The 6,564-nt window shown below is 36.3% G+C and overlaps 1 pseudogene; it reads left to right on the top strand.

The window, feature by feature from the left end:
- The first annotated feature begins 550 nt into the window (after window positions 1–550).
- On the top strand, window positions 551–2,216 carry LOC131039106 (cytochrome P450 750A1-like; annotated as a pseudogene).
- Window positions 2,217–6,564: the final 4,348 nt, after the last annotated feature.

Consider the following 6,564-nt stretch of genomic DNA (forward strand, 5'->3'; position numbering starts at 1 on the left):
TTTAAAAATAAAAGAAATAAAAATTTATGAAACACAAAAAGAATTACAAAACAAGACCGATCAGCCCAATAGAAAACAAAACATTATACAACCCCTATCCACAATATTACAGCCCGTGATCAAGAACCAAATGTTATTGAAATTATGTCATAATCTCATATATGAAAAATAGATGTTGATGATCCAATTGCTTGATACAGTTTGTTACACCGCGCACCCTTAGACGTGACCTCAGTATATTCACAGCTTACTTTTAGCAGCAAACTCGAAAGTACATGTATGGGCTGCAACTTTTTGGTATACGATTACGTTGTTGGTGGTATTAAAAAAAACATTAATATATATATTGGTAACCTGCTCCATGTGAGAAATTGAGGAGCCTGCACAGGCAGTGCGGTGCCATTCGCTCGTGGGAAAGGGACGGTGCGGAACATAAGATTCCATCTGTCACAACAGACGAATCGTGGGAAATTGGTGAGGCAAAATATATACAGACTTTTCCCCCCAAGAAAAGTGGAGCAGCAATCTGCCTTTCTGGATCTACATAGTGATGGATCTTGATATGAGTTTTTCTGCAATAGGCATTGCAATCTTATTGTTTACTGTGTCGCTGTCCTCTCTATTGGGATGGGCGAGGAAAAACAATGGCAGATTGTCTTTGCCAGGACCAGTTCCGCTGCCCATCATAGGAAACCTCCATCAGTTAGGAGCTCTTCCTCACCGTGGTCTGCAGAGGCTAGCTGAGAAACATGGGTCATTAATGTTGGTAAAGATGGGTTCTGTTCCCGTCGTGGTTGCGTCTTCTTCTCACGTGGCGAAGCATTTTCTGAAAACCCAGGACATGAATTTTGCCAACAGGCCGTCTATTGCCGCTGCCAAAGACTTGTTTTACAATCACAGGGACATTTTGTTTGCTCCCTACGGGGATCATTGGCGAAACATGAGAAAAATATGCATAGTGGAGCTGCTGAGTGCTAAGAGAATCGAGTCGTTCAAAGGTGTGAGGGAGGAAGCGGCGCTGGCAACGGTCGGATCGATCTGGGAGAAGAGCGAGGAGGGCAGAGTGGGCGTAAATGTGAGCGAGAGCGTTGCCTGCTACACCTCCGACTTGACATGGCGGATGTTGACGGGCAGGACAAATGCCGACCGTCTCTCCAGTGGCACGGCGTTCGAGGATATGATTATGGAGGTTAAGTTGCTGGGAGCTTTGAATATTGGTGACCTCATTCCTTGTTTGGAGTGGCTGGACTTGCAGGGGCTGAGGCGACGCATGAAGAATCTTCACCAGCGTTTGGATGCCGTGTTCGGCAACATAATAGATGAACATGTGGAGCGCAAGAGGAGGTGCAGCGTGAAGGAGGAAGATGAGCGACAGAAGGATTTGGTTGACGTGCTTGTGGACATGGAAATCACATTAGAAGATAAAAAGGCAATGATATTTGTAAGTCGAGGATGAATTTTGCGGAAAGTAAATCAGTTGGATTAGATCCATAATTTTTTTTATAATTTTGTATAGTCCAATTTTAATGATTGCATCACATTCTATTTACATGAGATATTTTATGCATGTGTATATAGGTAATGTTTGCTGCTGCAATAATACATCAACAATTGCATTGGAATGGGCAATGAGTGAATTATTGAGAAATCCAAGTGTGATGAAGAAATTGCAAGAAGAAATTAATTTTGTAGTAAAACAAGATGAGAAGATAATAAATTCTCATATTTTAAATATGGAATATTTGCATTGTGTGGTGAAAGAGACATTAAGATTATATCCACCAGCCCCCTTGCTCATGGTTCATGAATCTATAGAAGCTTGTATTGTGGAAGGATCTGATCATGACTACTTGATACTAGCAAAAACAAGGCTTATAGTTAATGCTTGGGCTATAGGAAGAGATCCAAGAGTATGGGAAGACCCCTTGGAATTTAAGCCTGAGAGATTTATGGGTAAATTTTTTGAAATAACCAAAGATTTGGAATTAAGCATGATTCCTTTTGGGGCAGGAAGGAGAGGTTGCCCTGGTGCTTCCATGGGCATTGCCATTGTTGACGTTGCATTAGTACATCTCTTTCGCTACTTTGATTGGAGAAGCGAAGTTGATATAGATATGAATGAATCTTTTGAAACAACCATTCCTAGAAAAGAGCATCTATTTGCTATTCCAACTTGGAGGTTAAATTTAAATCCACTTTCTTCCCTCAATATATAATTACTATAAAAATGTTTATAGTACCCTTTTGCTAAAATTTATGTAAACCATGAATTTTATAAATAAATATTCATCTCATTATGAAATGAATAAAAACTAATATTGTAATGTATTGCAACATGTTATGAATCAAATTATTTCAAATAAATTAGTACATTATTATACTTGTTTTACCTAATATTGTACACGATTCAACACATAATAGATTATCTCTTTTAAAGCATGTTTTATTTGAAAAAGATTAAATCGGGAGAGAGCCCAAACCTAGATACAAAACAGGGTGGACCTCACAAGTAGTGAGCCCGCCAACACCTATAAAGAGGAAACCCCTTCATAAAAAGAGAGGCTTTTGAATGGAGCACCCAACCAATGGGGACAAAGATCTTGATACCTCAAAAGGCTTACAATTTCAGAATAGAGGGGCTTAGGAAAGCACCTAGAACCATAACCCAGACAAAAAACCTTGCACTGGCCAAATAGTCAAGGAAACAAGAAAACAACAAGCGAGTTTTGAAAGTCATCCCACAACCTTTTGCTTGAAGGACCGCCTTGAGTAGAGACTTTCTCAACAATGGATGGAGACCATAAGGATCAGGGGGCATCCAAAAAACTTATCATTGCAAAAAAACTAGTCCCCAAAAAATAATTGTCAAACAAAATAACAAAGCACTATGTCTAAACCAAAGGGCTCACAGGGTTTTGACAGGAATCCCTAAACATGCAGCAAATCACCTCAATAGGTTCGTTAGCAGTAGAGCCTCTGAGAGACAACAAACCACCAGAAAGGCCCCTCACTATCCAGTGAACAGGAGCATTGAAGCAAATCCCACTTAGAGAGTAATCATGAGGGCAAGGAATAGGGAAAGTAGATGTAAAAATCCTAGAGGACAACATCCACCAAAAGAAGTCTGCAATCATCACAGAAGTGGGCATAAGGGAGGCACAACACTCTCTAGTTAAGTGCTTGTAGGGTAACTAGCCCTCATTTTGCGTCCAAGACCCATCCACAAACAATGGAAAAACATAACAACCAAGGAGAAAAAAATCATCCACATAAGAAGACACAACCTCAGAACATCCCTTGTACCCTCCATCCGTAGTTATCCTTAAGGTCTAAACCCCAACAAGCCCCCTAAATACACCTCAATAAGAACATAGGCCAGGTTGATGTCTGACCTTCCAAACAACCTCAGGAGGAGCAGGGGAAAAAGAAAACATAAAAACCACCTCTATAGGAGTTGTGTAATCACATCCCACCATTGAAACCTTAACGTTGAGGCCATAAACAATGAACCCAAGAAAATAAATGAAGAAAACAATCTCCACAAGGCCACTACAAACACTAGTACCCACAATACATCGCCTTTCACCAATAGTCAACCTCGCCCTACACCCTCCTTAGCATGGATGACAAAATTTGTAGCTTTTAAATCATGTTTATTAAAAAATCTTATTGTTATTTTTTTCTTCTTTTATTATTAAATGATAGGATATCAATATAATTGAATAATATTAACTAGACATATTTTTCAACTACTTAATACTTTAAATTAACACATATATTGTAAATTAATATTTTCTAGACATATAATATTTTTCTTTTGTATGCTAATTTTGATTATTGTTCTAGATCCTTTATAATCTAGAATTTGCATTATTTTTGTTATATTACTAAATTTTAACACAAAAGGGATAAAAATTTATTAATCACAAATCAAAGTCACAAAGCAAGAATGACCAACAACCCTGCAAAGAACAATGAATTACTCATTCCCATCCTCTGCAATTAATTTCTCTAACAAATGAGATAAATCCAAAGGTAAATGTCCATGGTATCTACAATATTCCAACCATGCATTCCATCAAATGCCCATTTTGCTAGACAATCTACTACTCAATTCCACTCTCTATGAATATGACAAAAAGTAACAGATTCTAAAGGCCTATTCAAACTTAGAATCTATCAGATAACCATAGCTAAATCTCAATTAGTACCATCCAAATGTTGCTCACTCAACATATTCACCACCACTTATGAATTAGACTCATAAATATTCCTTGTCCAACCAGGATCACAACCTCTCTCCATGGCATACAAGATGGTGAGAGCCTCCATGAAATTATTCATATGGAAACCTATATAAATGGAAATGGAAAATTGAACATCACCATAACTATTTCTACCAATACCACCTATAACTACATGACTATGATTCCTCAAGAAGATCCATCAACATTTATCTTCAAAAATTCTTAAGGAAGAGGAAGCCATCTCTCCACATGATCAATCTTCCTCTTAGATTGTCTACATCTATTTCTCTTAACATGCTTACATCTCACACTAGTAGAAGTTCCAATTCCTTGAGTAGAAAATCTCAATCTTTAAAAAATACAAACATCACTAGGATCCATTGCACCAGAAAGATCATACTTAGCCAAGACTATTTTCTAAAGTGTATGAATAATTTTTAACCATAATTGTTGAAAAACCAATTTTTGCATCCTAAAAGATTCTACGATTCAGTTCTAGCCAAAGTTTCCATATAACGAAAGAAGGCCCAATAAACCAAGCAACCTAAAGAAAATAGGTCTTAGTTATAGGTAAACCCAAACTGTCCTAAAACTCAGTCAACAAGGAAGCATGCACACAAGCCCGATTCCAAACTTCTCACTAGAGATGTGAAATATTCCTAGAGAAAGAACACTGAAAGAAAAGGTGAGAAGTAATCATTACTAAGAGACAACACAGAATTAGGAGGTCCTTCAAATTTGTGCTTGCATAAATTATCCTAAGTATGATATATTTTTTGAACAACCAAACACAAGAAGAAATTGCACTTGGGCTAAGAAAATTTGTTCTCCTCTTGTTTCCACCATCAAACCCCCAATCTCCTAGACATCTGCTTATCAGGTTCCAAGTACCTCAAAGCCACTGAGTACTTACCAGTCGAATCCTTAGGATATTCATTCTTGTAAGGGAATTTCACTCCCTACTATGAATAATCTAAGCTAACTCTTGTTGAGCTCACTTTGTCTCTCCAAGAGGCCATTTTTGGGGGTCCTTCCATATGTCAACCTCTATTAGGCCCAAATGTTGAACAATCTTATAATCAACCATTGTACGCCATATAGATGCAATAAAGCTATCACAAAGGGACTTTAAGTGCATATACAATGAAGGGATTAGAGGGTGGTCATCCTAGGAATCAAACCAAAACAGAGCTTCTAAGATCTTATTATAGATTCAAAAAATACCCTATTTAATTAATAAATTAACCTTGATAAATAACTAATTATCAACAAAATTCATAAATAATTCATCCAAGATGAAAATGTCAAAATAGAATTGAATATTAATAAGAATCCACAAACCTATTTTATTTTTAATTAAAAGATAGAATATTTATATAATATCCTTCTCTTTTTTTATGAACTAATTTTAAGTGATATATATTATTTGAAGGTGTTTAAGAATTTAATATTTAATAAGAGATCCTTATTTTATCTTCCTAATAATCAACATTAAATTTTTAGAGGGCTTGAATTATACTAAAAGATGATAATTTTTTCTAAAGAGTGCAAATTTCAAGACTAAAAATGGGGTGCTATTTCAAAATAACATTGATGAAATCTATTTGAGGTTCTTAAAGCAATAAGGGGCCAAACAAACTCAAGGAATTTCATGGGAAAGTTGGAATAGGCCATAGGTCAAGATACTTAACACCCCATTAGATACTTAAATCTAGGTACTATTGACCTCACATTTTTAGAGATACACACCACCATGTGAGACATTTCCACATTTGTCAAACTGTTGCCTCATGAGAATGTAAATCTACAATGTCTTTAGGTAAGGCCTTTTTCTTAATGGGCTTTAGATATCTTTGGTGTGAATAATCGCAACTCATCTATAGGCCACAAATTCATCCTCACAATAACCAACTACTAAACGAGATAGAAAAAAGACTAGGCTTGTAAGAATTGTTTGATTGATGTTTTAATTAAGTTTCTTGAAGTGTGTATCATAACTAAGTTTGGGATGCCTTTTGCTCTAGGATTTGATAACGACCATACTTATAGTTAACTTATAGTTTTCTTTTAATTACTATCCGCAAGGGAATGTGGTAGCTAAATCAACCAGCAAGAACTTCTTAGATTTCATCAAACAATTGTTAGAAAATAATTTTGGGGATTGGGATAAATAGTTGAAATGTGCCTTATGGGAAGATAGGATTAGTGTTAAAGCCTACCTTGGGACATCCCCATAGTATTTGGTAAATGGTTAAAACCTAATTTTACTTTCAAGGAATAATGGCTCCAAAAGATTATTTCATGTCTAATTCAACTC

Source organism: Cryptomeria japonica, chromosome 10 (genome assembly GCF_030272615.1).
Source record: "Cryptomeria japonica chromosome 10, Sugi_1.0, whole genome shotgun sequence".
Taxonomy (NCBI): domain Eukaryota; kingdom Viridiplantae; phylum Streptophyta; class Pinopsida; order Cupressales; family Cupressaceae; genus Cryptomeria; species Cryptomeria japonica.